The 26072-nt window shown below is 42.8% G+C and overlaps 1 protein-coding gene and 1 long non-coding RNA gene across 5 annotated transcripts in view; one reads left to right on the top strand and one right to left on the bottom strand.

Moving 5' to 3' along the window:
- Window positions 1–6367: 6367 nt before the first annotated feature.
- The window catches only part of SOX6 (SRY-box transcription factor 6), a 372529-nt gene continuing 352824 nt past the window's right edge, over window positions 6368–26072 (top strand). Inside the window, exon 1 of one of the 4 annotated variants that reach the window (XM_088057366.1) lies at window positions 6368–6499. The gene's annotated coding sequence lies outside the window, so the exon portion shown is untranslated. Of the gene's footprint in view, window positions 6500–10953; window positions 11034–11999; window positions 12280–12380; window positions 12409–26072 lie in introns of those variants that run through there. The other 3 variants (XM_088057365.1, XM_088057364.1, XM_088057367.1) reach the window with 3 other exon arrangements.
- Window positions 6712–11268, bottom strand: LOC106628149 (uncharacterized). The gene is made up of 3 exons (XR_001331434.2): window positions 11069–11268; window positions 10636–10689; window positions 6712–7685 (listed from the first exon to the last, which is right to left on the bottom strand). It is a non-coding gene; the product is annotated as an uncharacterized LOC106628149 (long non-coding RNA).

The following is a 26072-nucleotide window of genomic DNA, read 5'->3' as shown; positions in this document are numbered from 1 at the left end:
CCATCTTTTAGCATCTTATAAACGAGCATGTAAAATAGCTTTGTAAACATCTGCTTTTCATTGTTAATTGTCAGGGAAAACTAGAGATTTAAATGCTTCTTTTGTAGCATTCCTTAATCCTATCAGAAAGGAGAGCTCTAGATGCTTCTCCTTTCTCACTGCAGATAGTTTCCATAGGCTGGGGCTTTCTTCTTTTTTCCTTTTAATTTCTTCTTTTTTTTTTTTTCTTTTTTTTTTTTTTTGTAATACCGATACTTTTAATTTACTTACAAACAGCTTGTTTCACATCTCAGTTTGAAAGATCCTGCACATTCTAGTCTGTGTTGCAACTCAGTAAATTTAAACAAAATATCCTATAGAATTATTGATTGCTGTGTACAATGTGTTGAAAATCTAAATTTTTTTCTCATTACAATCTGTTCAGTATTTTCTTTCTTATATAAACTATCAGGTCAGGTATTGTATCATACATATGCAATAAGAAAACAGGAGTATATGTTCATACATAACATAAAAATAATAAATAAAAAATTCACACTGCTACAACACAATTTTTTTTAGAAACACTGCCTTTATTTTGGTTAGCTTTTCTGTTCTAATAATCAAGTCATTAATGTCATTTGAGTGTGTCTGGAAATTATTTACTTAAGGTAGCATTCATAACACACAGTAGCTGCATTATACAGGAAAAATAAATCTATTCATGTTACATTTCCTACCTTTAAAGCTTTTCTTAAGATTTTGTATTATGGTCCTGCATTTGTAACATTTGACTTTTTGCTTCTTGCACACACAAAAGGAACACTGATGATTTAAAATTATTTCATGTTTTGTATTTTGTGGACAGGAATAAATCTTTACCTTTTTTTTTTTTTTTTCCCCAATCTGCTTTGGTTGGGAAAAGATACTTTACTTAGAGTTTGAATGTTTCTGTAGCTTTCATCTTTTAATTCTGGTGTTTTGAAGTCAAAGTCTGCTTAACTAGTTCCTCCAGTACAGTCATTATTTTAGAATAATATAGATTTCTCCCTGTTTTGTTAATTAAATAATAATTTAAGGGTACCTTTACCTATTAGTGTTTTCATTCCTGCTATTCAATATTTACTTCTAGAACTTCCTAAAAGAATTGTTACAAGGACCTCAGCATCACTGCATGTAAAATTAATTGAAATGACATATTGTTGCAGTTTCTATGACAACCATATCATGATGCTGATGCTCTCAAAAATTTATAAACTACTATTTCAACTATGCTAATAGCACTGAGTGCAGCTAACATTATTTACTTAATATTCTTATTAGAATCAGGCTTTTAATACTTCATTAAAAAAAATCAGAAAAGGTGTATGTCGGTATTTTTCATTTGTCTGATTTTTTTTGTGAAGGAATTCTAGCTTTCTGTAAGAATCTTTTTTAAATCTAACTCTGCTACATTATGTTGATGAAGGGCTTATTCACTCAAAACAAAGAGAATGTATATCATCACTCACTAACTTTTAAACATGACATTCTAAAATAACTCTTACAGTGCAATCCACAGCAAAGAGCAGTCCTGTTTTGCTAGTGGAATATTTAAAGCCAGTTTATTCCTATTTCTATTGTCCTAGATGCTAAACCTCAAATGCTTGTGACGTGAGAGTACTGATTCACTGGCATGACTTACATAAATAAAATCGTAAGCTTAAGTGTCTTCATGACTAGGCACAGAGTTATAAATCCCCCCAAAATATTTACTTATATTACTACTTGTTTTATTGTAAATGTGAAATGTGAAAAGGCTTTGCCTGGTAACTTGAATTTTTTTTCCATATTAAATACATACCTTTAGTATAATCACATTATTCCATCAATCTACAGGCTTTTAGAAGTTAGCTGATTTTAAGTTTGACAGGGAACTCTATTACTCAGGCAACACTCACATTGGAATCAATGAGTGTTTTACTTGAGTAAAAAATTCAGTACCAATGTAAGATGCCTTATTCATATTACTTCATAATTATATAGATTGCAATGACTTAAAAAATAGTGAGCTTTACTCTCCAAACATAGTAATTTTATTCTGTCTAACTTGCACTTATTAAAAAGTGTGTTTTCTATTCAAAATACGTGATTCCCATGTATAAGGCTTATTGATCATTGATCCAAATAGGAAATAAAACACCTTGATCTTTCAGTCATTTGTCTTAGGAAGACTCCAAAACAGTCAAATCACATTTATTTCACTTGAGTCTTAATCTGATATTACACTGGAAAAACGTTTCATTTAATTGAATGTTCGAATACGTTGAGATCATGTCGCATTTCGGTTTTACCAGTATGAATGCTTTCAGCAGTTTCTGCCCAACATTCCCGGTTTACTAAGCTATATTTAAACATGATTTGAAAGATTTATACAGTGACTTGCTCCTTAGTCAACTTTGTTGCAAGAAGTTACTACTGTGTATTTGGGTAAGAAAATGTGAAGTGCCCGAAGAGGAGAGGAGGGAGGACATGGCATGGGATATGCCATGATATTTACAAACTGCAAATAAAATTGGACAGCTTGAAACAACTCTGTACCCCAAAATATCTTTGTTCACATTTTAACCTCTTGTCTTGGTATTTTCTAAACTGTTAATTTCTAGCATCATAATTTTGAATCTCTTCATAAGAAGCATGCACTTCACATGCATAGGACTTGAGCTTCTGAATGAAACAACTGGCAGTGACAGGAGCCTACAAGATTAGGCCATATTGTGACAAACCCAAAAGCACATCTTGAAACCAATGCAATTTATAACTGCACAGTGTTAGTAATATAAAATACAAAATCATTGCCCTATCTTGAGGATTCCTTTTATTTCTGTTCATGTGGCATGTGTATGTGGCTAAGTAGTAATACATTTATCTGCAGTGTGGGCCAGTCTTCAGGTCAAAGACAACTTTTTTTATTTATTCTAACCTTCAGGGTCGTTTTTTGGGTGTTTTTTTTTTGTTTTTTGGGTTTTTTTTGTTTTGTTTTTTGTTTTATTTGGGTCTTTTTGTTTGTTTGCTTGTATTATTTTTCACTCAGTATATGTTTGTAGCACAATAGTTTGGTCAGGAACTTTGAAAATTGTTCTTTGTTGGTGGGGTTATTTTTTATTTGAGGAGGGTGGGTGTATGAAAGAAAAATAATCTGACGGAATATTTGCAGTGTTACAATAGAAAGCCTATATGTGCTCTGTTGAATTCCAGCATGTGCTGTCAGAATGGGACATTGCCAATGAGGAAACAAGAGCAGCGTGATGTGCTGATAGGGGTTTGCAGTCATCATGTTTTAGCAGGGGCTTTTCTGTCACTGAGACTCTAGGGGAAGATCCAGAGCAACTTTCATGTTAACACCACTGACCTAGAGCTTACTGTGGGCTGGAATATAAAATAGAGCTGCTGTGGGCTGTAAGGGGGTTCTGTAGCATGAGTCCCCTCCCAGCCCCTCAAATGTGTCTGTGGGTATAGCTCTACCTGACACAGATCCTCCTGTCCTTCATTCTCAAAACAAGCTCTGCTATTCCCAGCTGAAGCTGGGAAAATTGGTATAATATGTGAGGCTACACAGGTGCATGGTCAAGGAAGAGATGCTTTAGTATGAGCATGATGATTGCTTTAAACATCTCTGGCATGGCTTTGGGTTGCTTCTGCAAAGGGATGTTTAGAAAAGGTGCATGTTGGTATTTTTCATTTATCTGATGTAGGTTTAAAATCACTGTTAATCTTGAGCTGCATTTCTGCATGTTAGCCGTGTTTTACGGTCATCCTGTTGTACAGAGATGGGACTTGAAAAATGATTAAGATGACAAACAGGCAAATCCAGCTGTTAAGTGAAATTCCCCAATTAGGAAGAGCAGGTGCATTTCAGTGGAAATATCTGCACCTTCCACCGTCACGCTACTGTTTTTCTACTTTCATTCTATGCATGAAAAGCATCAGGTATCCAATCTTAAGGTGATTCCTAATCACAGCTGGATGTAATTGCCATTTTTTGGAGCTTGCTATTAGAATTCTCATGTTTCATGTGTGGAGTTTACTCTGCTAGTGCACCTAGGAGGTAGGAGTTAAGGGACTTCAACCTTGCCGGTGCAGTCAGTGCTTTTCTGGGTGCCAGGATGCCCTGACATGATGGATGCTTTCCAGTAGCTGGGATGATTTCCACCAGCTGCTGAAAGTCTCCTAAGAGGAACTCCCTTCTGGGTTAAAGCTTTTCGTGAGAGGTAAGAGATGTGTTTTGCCCCTATAGAAGAAGATCTGTCTCCTACAGTAGATCCATTTCCACAGCTTTTGTGTGCCTGGAGCGTACCTAAGAAACTCATTGTGCTGAGTCTTGTCCACAACTTTTAGCAGTGTCACCCCAGGTACTATCCATGGGTGGTGACAGCCTAGTCTTCTTTTTTTTTTTGTTCCCATTCCCTTTCCATTAATATAAATATAACCAACCAAAACCCCAGCCTCAAACTTGAAATCAACTGAAATACTTGAGAAGGAAAATCTTCCAGGAATGCCCGGGCAGGGCAACTGGCCTGATTTTGACCGGGGAGGAGGTGGAAAGAGAACGGGCAGAGGAGCCAGCAGCGCTCCCTGGCACACGCTACGAGGGGGACGCTGCCTTCTAGCAGGGGGGTCGGAGAGGATTTACAGGGAGCGGTGCCGGCGGGAGGAGCGGCCAGGGATGCACTCTGCCCTACTCTCCCTAGTCCTCTGAGGAGCGCCCAGCGACGGCGAGAAAGGGGAAGGAGGGAGAAAGTCTCGGGGCAGGGGTTTAAGGAAAACACCGGCGGGGTGCTTTCGCTTTGTGCACTCCCATCTCCCTCAATTCTCCCTAAATTGTTCCCCTCTTTCTCCGGCCCGTGAGAGCGGACGGGAGGCAGCGGCGTGCGCTGTCCCGGAGCCCTGGGCGCTGCGGACTGTCCGCGGCGGAGGCCAGCCCTCTCGTCCGCCCTGCGCTGGGTGCCCGCGGCCGCGGCGCGTTCGGCTGCCCCGGAGCGCGGCGGGCGCTCGGTGCGGGGTCCGCGCCTGCCTCACGGTGGCGCGGTAAGCACACGGATGGGCCCGGGGCGGGCGGCCGGGAGCGCGCTCCGCTCTGCCCGCGCTGGAATAACAGTCCCGGTAGCGTCTCGGGTAAATCAAACCGCTGCTACAGCGGCGCAGGGACGGGAGGTGCACGATGCTCCGCGCCGGCGCAAGGTGTTTCAGCCTCCCCGGTCGGCCCAAAGCCCGGCGGTATCGGAGCGAGGGTCTGCGGCATCTGAAGAGCGCGGTCTCACCTGGGGTTAGTTTCCCCCTCCCCCTCGCCGCCTCACTCCTCCCCCAGTCCCCCCAGGAGAAGTTTGCAAAGAATGCGATGGAGAGTGTAAAGCAGCAAACGCCGATGTTAAGCTCCGGCTCGGTTCGGGCACAGGGAGCTGAGCCACAGCCCCGAGCCGCCCTCGTCAGCACAGCAGCGCGCCCCCGGTACCCGGGCTACCCGTGGGGGAATAAACACAATGTAGAATCATCTTACCTCCGAGCCGAGGGAGCAGCCTGCGAGGCAGGAGCGGGAGCAGCGCGGCTCGCGCCTCCCGCCCCGGCCGGTCCGTCACCGCGCTCCGGCAGCGCCGCCGCGCCCGCCCCGCCGGGCTCCGCTCCCGCTGGGCTCCCCCCGCCCCCGGCGGGCAGTCCCCCGCCTCAGCCCGGCACACACCCGCGAGTCAGGGGCACCGTTCCGAGGCAATCCTTGCCGGTGTAAATCCCCCGAGGCTTCTCTCCGCCAGAGCGTAGAACAAAATTGCCGGTTCCCCTGAGTTTTTGTCAGGCTTTGCTGGCGCTCGGGAGCAGGTAAGGCGGCTGCTGGCTGCCAGCGATCCCCGCTGCACTTGCAGCGAGCAGCAGGAGCCGGTGGAAGTGGGAGTGTGGTCTACTCTTCATTAGGGAGGGGGGAAAGGACCCTGGAGGTGATGCAGTGAAGCACTTCTACTCCCTTGCATTGTGTTTGTCACAGACCACGGGCGCTCTCCTTTTATAACATTCACTTCAAGCATTCTCAAACCCAACCGGAATAAGTTCTGATCTTCCCCTTTAGTTTACATTGGGGTTGTCAAAGGATTAAATAAATGAAACTTTATTTGACCGTGGAGTTTACAGACCCTGGGATCCCTGCGCGCTCTGGCCTTATTCTAATTCTATAGCGGTAATTACCCTTCGTTTCTTTAAGTGCAATAGATTTATTGCCTTAGAGACTATGCACAGTTTGATTGAATTATTCATTTTTTTTCTTTGGTGTAGTCTGCATCTGGGGACTGATGTGACGTGTAGATTTTTTTTTCAGGAACAAAGGGAATGTGGAAATGAAAGAGAGAGGGAGAGAGAGGCTGGCAGATGTGATGAGATGCGGTGAAGGTGTATCCAGCTTGGCACTCCCACTCCTCTCTTCTCCTCTCATTGCAGCCCTGGGTGACTCTCAGGCTAACACAAACAGCTTTTCTTCCGCAGCCTGCCCTCTGTCACTGTAAGTACAACAGCCTTCTCTTATCAGCATGCAAATTCCAGCCACTCACTACCTTAGCCTGGTGTTTGCACTTTAGATTTACAGAGGGGACCTTTAAAATGAACTTTCCGAGACAGGAAGGGGTTTTCATGTCGAAGTTGCTTTTATTTTCTTTATAAAAGTTTATGTGGTTTTTCCAGTTCTCTCTTCCCCCCCCCCCCCTTTTTTTTTTTTTTTTGAACGGCGGGGGCGTGGAGCGGGGATATTGTTGCTGCGGCTTTTTCCTTCGCTATCAAGATGATGCACAGTTTAAAATGAAATTAAAATTTCCTTGATCCTCTTTCTGCCAAGACAATACATTTTGTTGGCAGATGACTCTGTAAGGAATTCAGAGTTTTTGTTTTCAGGCAGATCTTGAGCTTTGGGTGTTACAAAATGCAAACGTCCCCTGAATTTGGAGGTGTTCGCTAGAGGTTCTTGTTCTAGGGGAATTCGTATCAGCTGATGGGTTTGCTTTTGAAGAAACGTGCAGTAATTTACTTCTAGCTAGTCTAACAAAACTTTTTCCCAATCGGATTATCAGGCTTTAACTTCTTTCCCTTTAGCTTTCTCTCAGATGCTGTTGATTATTTCGCAAAAGTTTCTCTGAACATCTTCAGCAAGCCTGTAACAAGCCTTCATTGTCGGACAGTGTCCGCAGAGGGAATTTATAAACGTGCCTCTTAATTGTCCGGCATTAACTGGGGTGAGAGGGCAGTTTAGAAGTGGGTGAATGACTTTTAAAGTGAAATTCCTTGCCCTTTGAATCCAAAACTTCTGAGACTGTTCCGCCAACTCTCCAGGAGTTGCAGGTTTGCTGCTCAGGTTAACGATGCGGTACGTACAACTTAGCACACAGACAGCTTGCCTCTCTTGTTGAATATTGCTTTACTTTAACGCATTTAGTGGCACACAGGGCGCAAAATGCCATGACAGCTGTGCACAGGTAAGTGCCTCGACGTGATGTGAGCGCCTGCGGTCCCTTCCCTGCACAGGGACCCCCAGCAGGTCAGCATCCCTGTTCAACATCTGCGTGCCTTTAGCCTTCATGAAGCCAAAGCAAGGACAGTAATTCCAAACGCGGTTTCTAAACGTGGGGTAACACTCCAAGGGAAAGCGTTTTCTTGTTTCTCGGCACGTGTATACGGATCCGCACGGCGGGTGTTCACTTATGCAAACAAAGAGAGAATCACAATTATCCCCGTGCAGCGCGGACACACACACACGCACACACACACGCGCACACACACACGCACACATTTGCATACAATGCCCAAGGAATCCACTTCTCCTGCCGCGGAGAAGTTGCCGCTCTCCGGCACTGTGAGTTACATCTGAAACTTAATTGATCACACAGGGGAAGCAACAAGCTGGAGAGCATTCCTTGCACTCCGCATGGGAGCGTGGCCGCATCCTTGCTGCGTCCTGCCCCAACCCAGTGTCATTCTCTGCACTGGAATTTGGGGAGTGCAGCGGGATGCTCCCCCGATTCGGAGCTAGGTGGGCGGTTAGATTTATCTGATGCCTTAATTATCTCTTGTCCCATTCCCACTTCGTATTTAATAAGGCGCTACGTTTGAGGAGTGCTTGGGTTTTTTTTTCTTTTCTGTTTCTTGGAAGAAAAAACTTCCAGCAACAAATCACTAGAGCTGCAGACTGAGGCAGACTATTCGTCCTTGTATTCTGATTTACATCTCTTTTCTTACATAGCTCATTTTAATTGTTTTTTCTTTTTAAATCTTCTTGCCCGCCAAAGCTACACTAGTTGTGCAAAAAGTCAAGGTATTTCCTTTATTTGCAGCAGGTTCAAATGTGTTACAAGGAAAGCGTTAGTGGTCAATCACGGGAATTCTTATAATTAAAGATTAAAAAAGACAGAGCAGTATCTCAAAAGGCAGCTATTTAATTCCATACACCGGGTAACTGCAGCAAGGTGAATACTTTGAATTGGCCGGATGCAGGTGAATACAAACTCAGTATTTACAATCATACAATTTCCCCTCATCTCTGAATTTCACTTTTTTAGTATCTTTTACTAAAATTGAAAGAATGCATGGAAATTAGCTACTATACCCTCATCCAGCTAATTTGATGATAAAGTTTTACTAGGTAATTATAAAGTTATATTTCAAGGTGCTTGCTCCTTGCTGAATAGGACTTGATCATTCCTTCTATTGTAGTGGAATTGACAAAAATATTGTATAAAACAGGTCCACTATTCCAAGAGGTTCTGACTTACAACTCCTTTGCCCTGAACTCGGCTCGAGAGGGGTGATAGCACCTCGGATAGCAAAGGCAGAGGATGGATGCAACGTGCATGACTCGAATAGTGTGTCGAGTTTTACAGCTTGTTAACAAAATGAAACAGAGCCAGGTCATATCTGTCCTGTGCCATCGCGTTAATGCTCAATTTTCATCACGTCTTGCTGAAGCCAGGTTCATTTGCAGTGGGGCTGAGTGTGCTTCGGGGTCTAACCTAGTCTGCAAATTTCTACTTCACAGAGAAGGAAAGCAAAATCAGACTCTCTCCTCGTCTTTTTGGCCTCTATAAGTTATGAATCTATTTTAAAATTAAAAAGTTTGTCTGTTACTAACTGTTCCAGGCGCCTTCTGGAAAATGGGGAGAAAGTGCCAAAAATACAGAGATGAATCAACAACTTCTCTCTCTCTCTCTCATTTTGTGGGCTTGAGGTTGCTTTCCGCACTCCCATCTTAACAACAGTTTAGCCTAGGTGTGAATAATATCAAAAGAGGGAGACGTTCTCTCTGCAGCGCTGTTTGCCCACCTGATCTGCGGGCCCCTGACAGTTTGAAAGACTCTTTTATGTTTACCTTTGGAATGCAAAAATACAGTAGGGAGACTTTCTTGGGTTTGCAGTACTCTGCCACTGGCTTTCTCCTCAGCTCCTTATAGTTTTCCCTTCTTTCTCCCAGATCTCTCCCCTTCCCCCCACTCCCCATCCCCAATTAGCACTTCCAAGAGAGCGTGAGTTCCTAAATTGGTATTCAAGCTGATATTCCAGTCCTTATCTGTTGCCTTTTGGTAGGCAGAGAGAGGGATATTTATATATTGCCGCTGCTAAAATTTCTCGTCGTCGCCACGAGAATCCCAGCTTCATCTCGAGTCCGTCCTAAATCAGTTTTTCCTCTCTGGCCATACCTGTCTTTCCCTTTTCACCGCACTCACTTTTCACCTTTCCGCTGAATCAGTCACTAAATAGTTTGTGGACTCTGAGTGCCTTCTCTCCCCTTCCTCTCCCCCGGGTTCCTGTAGCTGGATTCTCATCTCTGGTATAATTTATACTTTCCATTTTATCTCTCCCCTCCTTTTTTTAATTTTATTTTTAATTTTTTAATTTTTGTTTTTCGCCTCCCGGCCGTGCTGTGGGATCGGGCTCTTCAGAGACCCATTTATCAGCTGTCACTAAGCGCTTGCAGAGTGCTTCCCTCTCGTCGTCCCCGCTCCCTCCCCACACCGCCAGCTCTTCCCTCCTCCTGCACATCGTCTTTCTCCAGCTTTTTTTCCCCCCTTGTAATTTTATTTTTCTGGGGTATCCCGTGAGCCGGCGGGACTCTCCCGGCGTGTGTGTCCCCAGGCAGCGCAGCGGGCGGAGGGCGGGCCGGCCCCGTGTGACACGGCCCCCCCGCCCCGCGAACCGGCTCCCCCGGGACCCCCCCGCTCCCCCTCCTCCTTTTCCGGCCCCCGCCCCGCCCTCGCACCCCCTCCCCGGTAACTTTCTAGTACCTTTCCTCACCACTCCGGGCAATCAGTGGTTATTAGCGGGAGCAGAGCGGTGTAGGGTTTCATGTGTCTAATGGCCCTGTGAGTGGTGATAGCTGTGCGGGGATGCTGCTGGCAGCCCGCGCCGATTTCACTTTCTGTTTTGTGCTCACTTTCTCCGCAGTTGTTGCTCTCCCCGCTCGCTCCCAGCCTCTCTCTCTCTCTCTCTCTCTGTCTCTCCCTCCCTTCCCCTCTCCCTCCTCTCTCTCCCTGTGTTGTCTCATCTTGCCTGTGCTGTCTGGGCGGGGGAGCCCTGCCTCCTTTTGCCTTCCTCAGATCAATGCCCTGGCCACTCACTTTCTGATGTTGCACGACGGGAAATGCTTTGAATACTTACGACATGGCCGCTCACATTGATTGCCAAGATTGACAGCAGTAACCATCGCCTTCACTTGTTTCAGGAGGAAAAAAAAAAAAAAAAATGAACCTGATTGTAACCAAATCTCCAGGCAACCCATCCGCAAACTTCTAACGATCGGGATCCTGCACATCCATGGCCTGGAGAAACACCAGCAGACTCTAGTTCATTTATTTTATTTCATTTTACCGAACTACTACCCATTTATTCCTCTCCCCTCCCTCCCCCCCTTCACCTCCTTCCCTCTTTTTTTTTTCCTTTTTTCTTTTTTCTTTTTTTTTTTTTTTTTTTTTTTAATGAAAATTACCGAAGCGCGTTGCAAAAAAAAAAAAAAGGAGGCTCTCCCAGTGCTTTGTGCCACACTGGATCCCGAGGAGGTAACCAGGAAAACCAGCCCTATTGTGTTGTATACCTGTTGTTTGCTGTGGTGTGTAGTACTGCGTGGCTTGGTGGCGGTGGCGGTGGTTTAATGGGTTTTCGCTGGATTTATGTCGCTTTGCAGGAGCGAATTCGGTTCCCCCTGCGCTGTCTTTAATGGGTTATTAGTTGCAATTGAGTGAAGTAGCAGCGTCCGGAGACAGATCTGTTGTTTAGCTTTTAACATTGCTGAATTCACCCCTTCCCCCGCCTCCCCGTGCACGATTATTTACTTTTATATCACGAGGGTGTTGTGTTTCTTTTTTATTCCTTCCCCCCCCCCCCCACACCTTCTCTTTAGGGAAAAGTAGTTATAGTCTCGTCCCCGTGCGAGTTTCCGGGGCTGTTTGAATCCCGAGGTTTCCGAGACGTTAAGGGACCCCAGTACCTTTGAATCACAACACTTTCTCATCCTTCCCGAGTAGAGTTTATTTTAAAATGTAGTGACAGATCAGCGTTGTATTTTAAGATCACCCACGGCAGGCGAACACATGGTGCGGGAAGATATTGTACGTAAGGAACTAACACGAGAGGGAGAAAGAGAGAAAGAGAGGAAAAATAAAATCCGAAATAAATCTTTGGGAGCGGAGCGCTGCTGTCATTGCTCCGAAGTGCTCGCGTGGGTTTCTCCTGGCGGATAACCCCGAGAGACGCGGGATGGAGAAAGGCGAAGGGAGTTTAGTCGTGCCTGTGGGTTCTGAGCTAAGTTTGAGGTGGGTGAGTGCTTTGAAGTTGGCCGGGGACGGCTGCGGGGAGCACACAAAGCTGCGGGAGCGGCGGCGGCCGTGCGGCTCTCGGCCACGGCGCGGCGCTGTCCCTGGGAGCCGCCGCGCTGCTCCGCCGCCGCCTTATCTCTCCCAGCAGAGCCTTCGGATAAAGTTATACCGAAAACTTTAAAATCGATATCGCGCCCTAATTCGTAATACACAAGGAGGGGAGAAGAAGGCAGTCCATCATCAGAGAGCTCTGTTTACACCCGGGGAAGGGGAGATGCGTGCCGCTTTGTGGCAACAGTCGACTTGGGATTTCTTGCTGCCTTAGCTCTTTGCCGGAGGTCATGCAAATCGACCTTAAAAGAATGCATAAGCCATAAATTAAAATAAACCCTTAGCCAGAGGCTGATCCATAAGTAGACAATACCTAACCTGGACAAAACGGCTTCCTTTGCGAGCTGAAAAAAAGAATAGTGCCTAAACTAAATGCAAAGTAAGTTTTCCAGGAAGTATTTCACTTACTATTATTACTGTTATTCTTCTTTTAAAATAAAACAGTGGCTGTCGCAACAAGCTAGCGCAGCTGTTTACAGGCGGTGCTGCAGGATACGAGTGAGGCAAGGTGTGTCTTGTGGAGAGCTTGTTCTTTTCCTGGGTTTCACTACCTTCGAAGCTGTTTATTTTTTTGGATTGGGAATAAGAAGCCTCTTTTACCGTACAAGCAATTTGATGTTTTATCTCGGGTAACGCTGAAGAGTTTATGGCCAGATCGGGGTTGCCTGCAACTGTCACATGTGCGCACACAAGCTGTGTCTGTATATAATAGTCTCGGGGCTTGTTTTTTTTTCCCGCAGTTTTTGACAATTGTTCCATTCACGATCCTGAAAGGAATCATCAGTGGGAGCTAATGAGTGTGCCTCTGCGGCTTGCCCTGCTCCGGGGAGGAGCGGGCACCGGCGCTGCCCGCTCGTGTAATGCATGCACGCGTGTACCGGCGGCGGGGTCGCGGCTGGGTGTAGACAGGGGAGAGGGAGAGCAGACAGGCGCTATGCGAGCAGGTAGTTCCACGCGTGGCGAGCCTCCAGAGCGTGTCCCCGGGCCGGCGGCACCGGCCGCGGCCCGAGCCGTGCGGCCAGGGCCCGGAGGTCACTCGCAGGCACCACTCCTGTCCAGCCGAGCGCTGTCTCCGCTTCCTGCGGGCCGTCTCACCGTGGGGTTTGCTGCGGTTTTGTTGTTTGTGAAAGGACGGGAAGGAGTGAAAGTGGCACCGTGAAAGGACAATTAGCGTTGTGTCTGAGTGGCCGGGGTGGGGGGAAGGGGGGGGCCGCAGGGAAAGGCAGTCCGGTGGGAGCCTGAGGACGGCAGATTAGTGCTGTCCTAGGGGTGTTTCCCAAAAACAGAGAGGTGAAACTTTCTGTGATAAAGTAATATATCTTCGCCTGCTGTTTGCAGATAAGGTATATGTTTATTAAGCAAATTTAAATAGCCTTAGGCACGCGAGCGGCACTTCGTTCCTACTGCTTTCTTTTACCTCACTTTAACATTTTTTGCCATTTCCATCTTCAATGCTGATCATGAGGACAGGAGAACGGTTCTATCCAGTCCTCAAATAGAGTTTGAAGTCAAAAAAAATTAACGAATTTCCCTTTCTGTATTCGTGTAATGGAGCAACCTTGAAACCTGTTTTGAGACTTCAACTTGACTTGACTTGTTTTATTGACGTGCTTGTGCCCACTCATTTAATTAAGCCATTATAATACCATAAAGTAAATAATAAGAATGAATGTGAGATATGTGAATGTAGCCTGCCATTATATACAAATATTTCCCTGGAAAAGACACTTTAAAAAACTTTTTTTTCAGCACCCCATGATTCTTTGGCAAGATCTTATTGCAGGTTTTAGTTTTGAGCCAGGATATTTCTTGGGTTTTTGTGCTCATGACGTTACATGCACACTACGCTTGGAATATAAACAGCAAGCGTACCTAGCAGCTCATTCTAGTAAAACTAAGGAATAATTATTTATAGTGAGTATATTTAAAAGAAAATAATGAGGTCATTTGGAGTATGCTGCAGTTTGAAGTAGCTCGACACCTGGCAGAAACTACATACGCATTTTCTTCAGACTCTGCACTATCCATAACTTTTCCTTATAATACATTCTTGTGTTAAGTGAGAAAGGCTGTTTGTAAAACAATCCCCTGGCTGGTTCCAGTGTTGGGTGAAGCTGATCCTGTAATGGCATTTTGTTTTGAACAGTTGCTGTAGTTGAAGTTCCCTCATAAGGTAAGGTGGCACTGGGTCTGAAAGGAGGTCCAAATGCCACATTTATAATTAGACTGCCAATTCAGCACATTGTATCTATTGCTATACAGGGATATACTGCTGTGTCTGGTCTCTCAATAGACTGTATTCAGAATTAGCCAATTCAACCGCTTAAACTTTGGAGTCAAATTTAGAATAGGCAATGAGAGAAGGAAAGAAAGAAAACAATAATGCTTTCTTTTTTTCCCTCAGCTAGCTATTAAAAGCCAAAGAATATACGGAAACCAACCCAGGCACTGCACTTGGAAGCCCTGCACCGAGCGCAGCCTGGCCAGCCTCGCCTGCAAAACCATTTTGAAGCGCTCTTCTCCGGGGGGAGGGGAAGGTGAGCCCTGGGCATCGCTCCCAGCGCCGCTCTCCAGGCCGCTTACCGGGCCGCGCCGCCCGCCCGCAGCCGGGGGAGGGGGCGCGGGGCCGGGCCCGGCCGGGCAGCCCCGGCCCGGCCGGGGACCCCGCAGCGACCCCCGGGCCGGGCCCGGAGCCCCCGGTCCCCGCGCCCCCTCAGGGACGCCGGCATGTGCCCGCCTTGTCCTCGGCTGGCGGCTCCCGGCCCCTTCCCTCCTGTCACACTTCTCGTGTCGCTCGCCCCGCTTCCCCCGGCCTCCTCCCCGGGAACTTTAATTCATTCAGCGATGAGCGCGTAAGAGGCCCTTTGGTCGGCAGTCTCGCATCCTCTGCTAAACGCATTATTTTCTCCCTCCTCCCTTGCAGCTCAGAGCTCCGTCTCGGTTCTGCTGGGAGGCTGAACTGGGCTGCCTCGGCGCTCCCTCTGTTTCCTTCTCTGCTCGATTGCAGGGTGCAAGCCAGTGCCATGTGTATAACACAGCATAAAGGGAGCGAGACAGATGGCTGTCTCTCCCTGCACGTTCCCGACTCTCTGCTCAACTTATGTAACTGCTGCGTTTTTTCCTTTTCTTGCGTTTACACACCGGGGAAAGCGACATGAGAAACAAAGTGGAGCCCATCAGTTTTACTGGTAAGGCCACAAGTGCCTTGCCAGTAGAAAATAGTTGTAGAAAATAATAGCTGATGTCCAAAGTTAGTCACCTTCACTTGTCAGCTTGATTTTGTTCACAAGTGGGAACTGCCGGTGCTTGTTCCCTCGCCAGTGGTTTTTAATATGTCGCCAACAACTGTTCGTGTTCTGTGGTCATCTCCTGCCGAACTTCTTTTGCTCAACAGGGGAAAAAAACCCCTCTTTGGACATGTTTTTTGCATCTTTGATCGTATTTTTAGTCCAAAGTATTCACATAGCCCTGCAGTTCTTGGAGGCCTTGAATTATCTTGTGGCAATAAAGGCCAGAGCTTTGCATGAGGATGGCAATAACAAATTTCCTCAGTTGGCTTTAGAAAGTTTCTTTAGTCCTCTTTTATCTGCTAAACACTGTCATCACCTTGGGAGACACCACTTCATGAAGCATATCCATCAATCTTTTACAGTTGGGTAGATTTCCCCCTTCTAAGTGATCACTCTCCAAAGGCTTCAGTCTATTTATTTATTTATTTACTTACTTCCCAGAACAAAAAATTGCTTCAGAAAGAGAAGCCAGGTTCCACTTTGCTTTCCACCCCATACAATGGGATACTGTATATTTCCTTCTTTCCACAGCGTCACTTTAGAGATCAGCAGACCAGTTTGGCAGACCTTGTGTGTAATACCTAAAGTTTTCAAAAGTTACGTAAATAGGAGTGTTTGTGTATATGTGAACTATGTCAACTGCAGTGATACAGCATCATATTTTTAAAACATTTTAGTTGGTACAGTAAATCACAGAGGCAGAGCTTTGAGGCATTTCTGCATGGTGTCAGAACCCGGGAGAGAAGTGCTGCTGTGTGATGTGTTCGGTAGTTCACACAGAGCTCACTCGTCAAGTAGCAGCAAAACACACAGAGGTGCATGTTTCAGATTTGTACTGTAGCAAGCTGCTTTCTGTCCATCTCTTTCAGTGGCTTTTTTTGTAATTTTTATTAACGCAACTTTCTGTTTTTCCTCAGGTAGAACAGCAAGAATGGGAACTTTTAGGGGAATTATTACCAAACCACAGAAACTGAATTTTCTTTTCTTTTGTATGAGCCATTTGGAGTTTTTTAGACACACGATCCTCCCACAGTGTGTATCTGTACGTGTGTCATTGCAGGCCTTTACATCATATTATGAAAACAACAAAACACTATAAAATCCTCTCATTAGTAAGGTCATGTACTGGGCTGGTGTGATGTCTGTGCCTTTTTATTTAGATGTAGTTCTGCACAGAAGAGAGAGATCTGATAGACGTATTTGCTGAAAAGCAGCCTATTTCTACAGTGATAAAACTGGATAATTGCATGTTCCCAAAGCCTTTTCAGCACAGAAGTAGGTGTTCTTTTAAAACAGTATTCTGTGGCAACAACAAATATTTGTGACATCATTGTAAGAGATTTCCTGGCAAATTTTAGTTTACTGTCTTTCAGAAAGTCTGGAGTTCTTTGTAACTCGTGAAACTGTTACAGATACCCATCATATATTCAAGTATTCAGTGAAGTTTTAAATAATTCTCTTTCAATTAGTAGAACAGGAACCTGAAAAATAGATTTTCTCCTAAAGAAACAAGAATCAGTACACAGACATTTCTCTTCTCCTCTTGTATATTTTAAAATACTCATATCAGTTTTATGTTTACTGTTTTGTCTTCTTAAATTAAGAAGAAAAAAAAAACCAGAGTCCCAAGTCTGAAAATCATTGCTTGGAAATTAGTTCAATCAAATATTTCTTGAATCTTGTGAATTGGAAAGAGTAAGATAAAATTAGGTATATTGTTAAACTAGGTTAATCAGGGTAATTTATTTATAGTGCAGAATGGATCAATGGATGTTTTTTTGAAGTCAGGCAAAACATTCCATCAAGTTAATGTGTTTAAGGGTATCATATCAAGGACAGACAGGTACTAGCAGTGATAAGAAACAGATAACCTGCAACAAAATGATTTACAGATGGGTCATTATCATCTATAGAGAGCTTACACAGATCATATTCTTTAGAAAAAGAATGTAATTCTATAGAGCTAGGACAATTACCGAAATAGGTCTGAATGTTTAATGTTTTCTCTGACCAACTAGTAGAATTTGTCAAAGCCAAATTTTTTTAGCCTTCTTATGGGCAGCATATTAATATAAGATACAGAAAAGTACTGGGTTTGTATTTTTATATTTATTTTACCCATTTGTTGAAGTCAAGCTTGGGAAATGTTTTCCTTCTTCTTGTGCAAACTTTGTAGTACATACCTTTAAAATATGTTCAAGAAAGGAGCATCCCAATTTAGAAAAAAAAAGCTGAAAAGTTTGATGTTAGTGATTTATTAGATTCCAGAACCTATTCCATACATCAAGTGGCTGAATTGCATCTCTTCCACTGGTGGCAAGACAAAATGTCATATAAATATTTTTTCTTTCTTTTTGAGCTAGACAGAAAGGTGTAGTCAATTGTGTCTCCAGTCACTAGTAGACTGACATAAGGCAGTAGGAAACTCTGAAACCTCAGAGATGCAGTATTGATTTGATTCCTAACTGCAAATCCTTCATATCATTGCTCCAAATATCTAACTTTACACCAATATTACCCATTCTTTTTATAGTGACACCATGCTTAGTAAAAAACTTCTAAGCACTGAGGTCAGGTGTTGAGATTGGATTCTAGTTTATTTTTTATGAATCAGATAAAGATTTCTGTGCATGAGACCGTATGTGAAGATGAGAGAACAGGAACATTTCCATATCAAAGGCAATATATCTGAGGCTGCATAGTAATTAAAATGCAGTGGTTTGGACTCTGTGCACTAGCACTTACGCAGAGCGTTGTTGGGACCTTGTGCAGCATGCAGGCGGTTGTCTCTTGCATACTTCTAGAAATATACTTATAATTTTGTACAAACATTTATGCCAGTCCACACTTTTCTGTGGATAATTTGTATTTCATCCAAACCATTCAAAGTAGAAGTTATTTTTTGAGCAACCCCCTCATTATGGCTTTTGTGCATCAACTATTTTTATTCTGGTTGTTTGTATTTCCTCTTACCAGAATGATGGCTTGTTTATAGTCAAATTTTTTTGTGTATTTTGCTAAGACCCTTTCCATGTACCACTGAAATTTTATGACTTGCATAAAATATCTTGTATTAGAAACAAAAATGCTAATATCTTTTCAGATTTATTGCAAATGGTGCGATTTCTTACATACCATACTTTATGGCAAATTAAAAGCATGTGTTGGAACATAATATTTTTAATGAAACAATATGTGTTTATTAATTCCAACTAACTGTTACACAGCATAAGGAGAATTTATATATTACTCCAAGGACCTGCCATTGTGGGAAAATTGGCATAAAATACTGCAGGGTGCTCCCTATCTGGAAACCCTTTTCTGGAATAAATGTGACTTTAATTCCTGAGTGGATCACCCTGAGCTGTTCCGGAAGGGCTGCTGTTGAATTGTTTACTTCATAAACTGTGTTGGTCAGTGTCCCAGTGCGGAGGAGGCGGAGAGTTCTGTGAGTTTCCTCATTACTCAGAGATGCTTGTTCCACAGAGGCTCTGTCCATTAATGCTCCAGAACTACTGAGGTGAAGTTTTAGGAAGGCTTTGTGCTTAAACAGATGTTTGCACTGTGCTTGTATTGCAGCAATCTTGCATTCTTAGTTTTGTTCAGTTTTACGTGATGACTGATAGATGTATCCATGGGTACTTTGACCTAGAATCCCACCTTTTCAGAGACTGTTCTGCTGCTTCTTACATCTGTGAGATTGCTGTGGATGGGCTCGTTCCACCAAGCTCCTGACCATTTGTGGTTAGTGAAAACCCATGGTATTTTGCACAAGTGGGGGGTTAACCTCAGTGTCATGGCCTAATTCCAGCTAAGATAGGATGGGGCTGCCCATCTACATTCTTATAGTTTTAACTGGCTCAGTGAATACCTCACTTCCTTTCCTCAGTGTAGTAGTTGTGCTAAGGACATTCACAGCATTTTACCTCAGAAAGACCAAATCCACCTGTTGAAGTAATAGGTGGAAGTAGATGAGGACTAAGATTTTGGGAACTTTCTGGAGAAGAGCAGTGTCATATAAGCCAGTCTGACTGGCTTATAGTTATTAGAATGAATATTTTGAAGGATTTGATATATATGGAATTTGAATGTTGAGCTATTTCAGAGGAATATTTTGATATAATTTGGTATTTGACGTATTCTCTGCTGGTATAAACCAGTGTTACTCTGTTTACTTAAGCAGCAGGGTGCCTTTTTACTCTAGCCACAATCACATTCCTTAGGCCAGGATGCAGTTCCTTCTGGGTTCAATGGAAAGAACTTTTTGTGACTATGTGGGGATGGGGCTTGCATGTCAAGGCCCTTTTTGTATTGGATTAACTGTAGAGAATAATTTTGTGTCAATCAGGGTGGAATCAGGTTTGCTTACATGATATTTTTTATGCCTTTGGGATGACAGTAACAGGAATTCACTTCATATAAACTACATGTTAGACCAACTCTCCCTCCATATCTGTCTTCCAGCAGGTCTCCTGGTGTAGTATATTATGCAGCCTGTGGGGATTTTGACTGCTGGCTTGCTGGGTTCCTTTAATTGTGGGGACTGTGGCTGTGTCTTTTTATTTTATTTTTTTTTTCCTTTCATTCATACCTGATCTGCTGAGGGCAGATTATCTTCTTGCAGGTCCTTTCATATTTTTCTTCTGCTAAGGGATTTATGTAGGCCATGCAGTGGGTATATACTTTATTCAACCTTTAATGCAACTATATACAGATATGCACATGGCTTTTTTTTTTAATGTCCTTAAGTAGTTGTGTTTCAACATATATTTAGTAGTGATTTTGTTATGGTAGTCCCTACGAGTGAAATTGAGTATTCACCTCTAGTTTACATGCATACATTCTTACATTCTGCTGTCTGTATCTACTCTCATTGCTTAACCAAAAGGTCAAAGATGAATTCCAGGAATATCCTTTCTGGTTGCCTTCTATACACCCTAGTTCCCATTATGCTACCCATTCTTTGCACATGGAAGTTATGGTGCCCATGGTGTTTCTCTTTGGAAGTAACAATGGAATCTTTATTCATTTCAATGCAAGTTAGATATCATCAGCTTTTCACCTTGATTTCATGAGCTAGAAGGTAGTAGACTGGTGTTGGGATGGGATGATGGCAACACAGACTGAGAGGAGTCAGTTTAGAGAAAAGTAGTGAGATGGCAAAATGTGAAGCAAGAGACCAAGAAAGAAAGGTATTGCCACATAATGCTCAGTAACATAAGCAAGAGAAAGCGTAATCTCATTCTCATGTGTCTCTGTGCTTCCCCTCAACATTCAGCCTGGACTTTAAGAGGAGCCAAGTCTGCTGCTCTTCAAGTTGTTCAGTGGGCCCTTTTTCGCTGCTTCAAAGATCTTCCCTCAACCTTTGGTAGAAGCCAAAAGGCTTTTCTTTCCTTGCTGGTCCACACAGACTTTCCACCTGGTTAGTGTCTTTCTTCAGTCAGTGAAAATTCTCATTATTTTTAACTTCTCTACCCTCTGTAGACAAAAAGGATTCAATCTGTGATGTTTAAAAATGTAACAAAAGCTCTGATTAGCAGTGGCAGTGCAACTATGCTGTGTATGTAGCTTTTTTTTGTGTATTTTACTGCAGCCATGTTGCCATGTGTTTTATGGGCTGCATGGGTGTGCCCACTAAAGGTTGATTTGAAAACACCATTGCACAACACTGTGTGATGGAATGGGATCAAATTGCAAACACAAACTCATCACAATGATGTAAAAGTGAAAGAGTTCTGTGAGTGTTGTGTAGTCTTTTCAGAGAAAGAGAAAATGTGGATGGGAGAGTTAAAATGTACCTAAAGACTTATTACTGAGAATTAGCTGGAGTTTCTAATTTATGAAGTCTTCCCTTGGGCAGGTTGAATGTAATTTTTCACAATATGAGTGCAACATAACCAAACCCAAAAGGAGCAGGAAACTGTTTTGCTGAATTTTTTGTATTGGTGATTTCCATTAGAAGTGCAAACATCAAGGTTTAAGATGTTGCTTCTTTTTACTTCTGATGAATCTCCCCTCCACCACAGTCAAACTGGCACAGAAATACCTAGGATAACCAATAAACCAGTATGAGTCAAATCCATCCCCAAACTGGTTTTGATTGCTGTGCTCCTGCTGTGGGAGGCTTTTCTATTTCTGTAATTCTGCTCGGGATGATTAGATAAAGAAGGTGAAGGCTCATTTCCCCTTACACTGGTGAAGCGTGGCTCCCACATGATACTTCCTGTCTTTCACATATTGTCCCTTTAGTATCAATAGCAACTGGATGCAAATCAGGGTGGCATCTGCTAGTTTGTTTTCAGCTGACCGGGCTAAACAGCATATAAGGAATTTACCGCCAGGAGGCTGTGACCTCACCGCAGACAAGTGACATTCCCACAAGTAGGTAATGAAGCACCCCTATTGAGTGTAGCTAAAGTACAAATCCTCAGCAGCGTTATTACATATTCAGCTTAAACAGCTCTCCCAAACTTTAAAGCTGTCCCTTGATTTGTTTTAAATCCACTCACTGTTGTAGCTGGAACAGCAGCTGTCGCTGGTCTCTGACGATGCCACACTGTGCTGAATTGGGCCTTCTTGAAAGTGTGTGGGAGAAAAGAAGGGATGAAAAAACAAAGGGAGAGGAAGAGGAGGGGAAGGGCTATGAAAGGACAAAGATGGGAGGGAAGAATGAGTGAATGCATATATAATTGAACTGAATATTACAGCAACTGTAATGCCCATATTGCTGTTGAACACGCATAGAGATTTTCTGTAGTCACATAGTATTTGGATATAACTTGATATAGGTAAATTTTTAAAACTTCTCTATGTAGGTGGTGTAATGGAAGAAGATAACATGCAGTGGTTGAAGTCCCTTTAGTGCTTACGCTATCCAAGACTGAACTCTGTTTTCCTTTTCTGTTGCTGATCAAGTTGTTCACAGCAAATTTTTTGGGACCCAAGTTATCTGTCCTTGCTGTCAGAGAAAATGTAGGTTTCTGGGCTAGGTTTGAGTGGATCAGTTTGGTCACATCAATGTTTTTTAGAAGTGTACATAAATATTATTTATATGACCCGTCTGTGAATGGTTGGCATGAATTGTAAACATTTTTGTGTTTTACTGATCATTGTGACAGCTGGTTGATAGCAAATATTTTCCAAAGGATTAACAGATTCTAGATGATCAGTGTAAATTAGTAATCCCAATACACTTGCACACCAGTTTGTGGTCTGAATGTTGGATGTGAAATGAGATTTTATTTTATGCTCTTTTGATCTTGTTGGTGATGAAGTTTTGAGACTAGCTAAAAGCGAAACAGAAATCAAATAGGTACTTAAGAATCTGAAGTAGTTTCTGGGGATGGGAAGGGAAGGAGAATACTTGAATGAGAGGAAACAAAAGGAAGAAAGGGGATAGGATGAGAAGCAGACAGACAGGAAAAAACCCTAGGATGTGTGGGGGCAAATAAGCATTAGTGGTTGCAGCCATTCAAGGCATACCTAATTACTTGATTCTCCTTCTTCGCTTAGGCTCTTTCACTTTCCAAGAACTGAGGATGAGATATCAAAATCAGCACTTTTGTCACTCACAATCAAATGGGATATTAATTGAGGTTAGAGGGGGAGTAATGATTGAACAGCTGTTGATAACTGGGATGTACAACCTCCAGAACTTTGAATACTGTGTTATGTAAAAGGGAAAGAGTTTTTCAATATTCTCAGCTTTCTGGAAAATAGCGCAGTTCTTGTACTTTTTAGCAAGAAGTGTTTTTTGACTTCCTGTAGCAGACAGTTCTTTTAGAAGAACTGGCCCATGGCCTGCAGCCTTCCAGTTTTGTGTGGTAGGCTGGGCTGGGCCTATGTTTCAATAACTGAGATGCAGAGGTAACAAACAGAGAGCCAATCCAAAACCACAAGAAATGTGAAGCTTTATCACAAAAGACATTGAGCCACTGAAACTTCCAGAGAAGGATCTGTATATCCTCAGTGTTTCTTCTAAGAGTGCCCAGGGTTAGCAGGATCATTCATTACTGTGGCTTCATTGGAATTCTTAAGCACGTAAAAAAATGCTGCGAAGCATATTAATGCTTTTTCTTGGTGAATGCTGTGGACCAGCAAATGGATCCCCACAGCAATGTTCCATCTAGTTAGAGCTGCTAGATCGTGGCAGCCAACTGTCTGATTATTTTAGGATCACACTATGACTGGTTATGCATGTTCACTATTTCATTTCTATGCCACAGTGTAATACAGTTGTCCAAATGAGGCACAGCAGCCACTGCGCAAAATAGCCTTCCACAATTTGTTTCAAATTTTTTTTCTGACATAAAGGTGCGTGTGGTTCATTCTATTCCCTCTAAGTTTCTCTGTGCAAGTACTCACTTGATTAATGTGTCAGGATCTTACAAAGCTTTTTTAAAGTTCAAATTCTAATAAAATGACTTGTGTTTAAAAATATTTGGTTTTTCAGAGCAGCTTTTTTTTTTCAATTAATAGGGCCCTGAAATTAAAAAAAAAAAAAAAAAAAGCAGAATATTAAACAAACTAACTACCCCTTTTGCATGCAGATAAAAGGCTGTTTAATATTAGCCATGATTTGTTTGATGTGCAAAATTAATTTATTTGCATTTTGCTCTTCTGGTATTTTGCTTGTCCAAAAGCATACTCAGTGTCACACTTGGGCCTCCCTGTCCTCGTGGTGAATTCTAGAGTTGTGGTGAAAGCAATTGCTGGGTAAAGAGATCCTCATTTGCCAGAAGCCATTGACAGCCACAGGCTGCCTGTTCTCTGGTGTTGGAGCCAAAATGACTACAATCAAAAGTGTGAAGAGAAGTTTGCCTCTTGTCACCATTTTTGTATTAAAATAAATAGCAATGAGAAATTAGAGAGTTGGCATTTATTCCCAGTATTGATTCTTAAGACTGAACTCGGCAGGACATGTGTTTTCTCAGACAGAGGAGTTGATGGGTTTTGGTTCCTTGTATAGACCTAGGTGAGAATATTTATTTATTTATTTATCTATTTATCTAGTTACCTATTTATCTATCTATTTATTTATTTATTTATATTTGGTTATACTTAGTTGTATTGGGGTGTCAAAATCTGAATTTGCAATTTCTGTGTGGTTCACATCTTTAGAATGAAATTCAGAGTTATTGATTAAGACAGGTAAAAACTCATATGCTTGAGCTCTTCCAGGTCCAGCTTCTAACACTCAAGGGTTCAAGTCCTTGAAGATACCAAGTGCTCTGGTCCTAGTTCAAAAAACTGTACAAGCACATGGTGAGCTTTAAAGCCCAGGAATAATCTCAGTGGGAATGAGACTATGTATGTGCTTAAAATTCAGCATGTAGTTAAGTACTTCATTGGATTGGGGCCAACATGCTTAGCACTTTGGAGGGCTGAATCCTTATTCACTAGTGGTGGTTTATATAGTTTTTTGGCTTATGAATTTCCTCACTGACCTGCTCCTTTGTTTAATGGTCAGCCCGTAACATGGTCAGGATTAAAAACTTCTGGGGCTTGTTTTGTCTAGAAGGCTATGGATAATCTCTAGAGGGAATGGCTCATTTTACATAATTACTGATGCTAAATAAATATGTTCTTTATAATCAACTTATGTTTAATGTGAAATTGCTAAGATTTTTTATCAGGAGACCAACATTTGACCCAGATTTTACTTCTTTTTTGTTTGAACTATGTTATTTATCTGCAGAAATTAATAATGCCTGTCTATTGTTGGTATATAAAATTCTGAAAATAAATTATATTTGCTTATATTGATTTTTCTTTTTCCAAGGTCTCTCTACTTCCTACTACCATTTTTTAAACTTGTTCCAAATGTGCCTTCTTCAGACAATTATTAGCAGTGAGCTTTGTCTGAGCTGAGGTCTCTAGGCAATACTGTCAGATATTTGATCTTGACTCAAGATGTCTTGGCCATGTAATGGTTCTAATTGTTTTCCTCCTCCTCCTCTCACCTGTTCTGTTAAGAAGCATAATCTTGGCACTACCTCAGTAGTTTTACAGAAGCCAGAGAATCTTTTTCTGTAATCGTACGATTGCTATTGCTGTCAATTATATATGAATTTTAAATAAATATTTGTCCATTATTCCCCAAATTCCTGACCAAGCGTTACAGAGGCTCAATTGGACAAACTGAATAAAAAAGGAAACAAACAAAAGGAAGCTGGGGGAAAATCCTAGATATCTCCAGCAAAGGAAATGGATGCCATTTCTCCTCAGCAGGAATAAACCTTGATCTTTTCAAATCTTTGAGGGAAGAGACTTTCATTGTCTCTGCAAGAGTTTTTGCTCGCTCCCACCAGGATGGAATAGGGGTACAGTTAAGAGCTAGCTTAAATCTTGATTGTTTGTCTTTCTTTTTATGCTCTGTCTTTAAAATAGCTGAGGTAAAGTATTTATATAGCCTAGATTAGCGTGTAGACAGGCATGTTGTTGCACGTCTAGCTGAAAGGACAGAAGAAATCATATGTTTAGCTCCTCTTTCCTGCCTCTCAGCTGAGGTGCAGTAAATGACTGTGTGATTGCTTCAAACGCAATGTCACTGTGCTAGAGAGCTAGCTGAAACCACAGCTCAGACCATAGAGTGTCTGAGTGGAGGGACAGCCAGTTCTAGCGGGGAGAGCAGTTCTGGTTGCACTCCTAGGAGGAGGAACAACACGCCTCTGATGCAGCCTGGGGAGCAGTGGGCGCCAGCACTCAGGGCGAGGGAGGAGAACTTGGCGTTATTGATTGTTTTGATGCCGCCACAGACCGTGATTACTGACATGTTTCTCTGCTCACAGTACCCTTCTTTCCTCTTGTGCAATCTGCTGCGACTGCAAGGTATAAAGAATGTCTCTAACTCAGTGTTTGCACCATGGCTAATGTGTTTAAA

Source organism: Pseudopodoces humilis, chromosome 7 (assembly GCF_049639895.1).
Source record: "Pseudopodoces humilis isolate 2021_Gansu_Grassland_sample_001 chromosome 7, ASM4963989v1, whole genome shotgun sequence".
Lineage (NCBI taxonomy): Eukaryota > Metazoa > Chordata > Aves > Passeriformes > Paridae > Pseudopodoces > Pseudopodoces humilis.
Note: the sequence above shows the minus strand (reverse complement) of the source record. Positions and strands in the feature narration are given on the sequence as shown.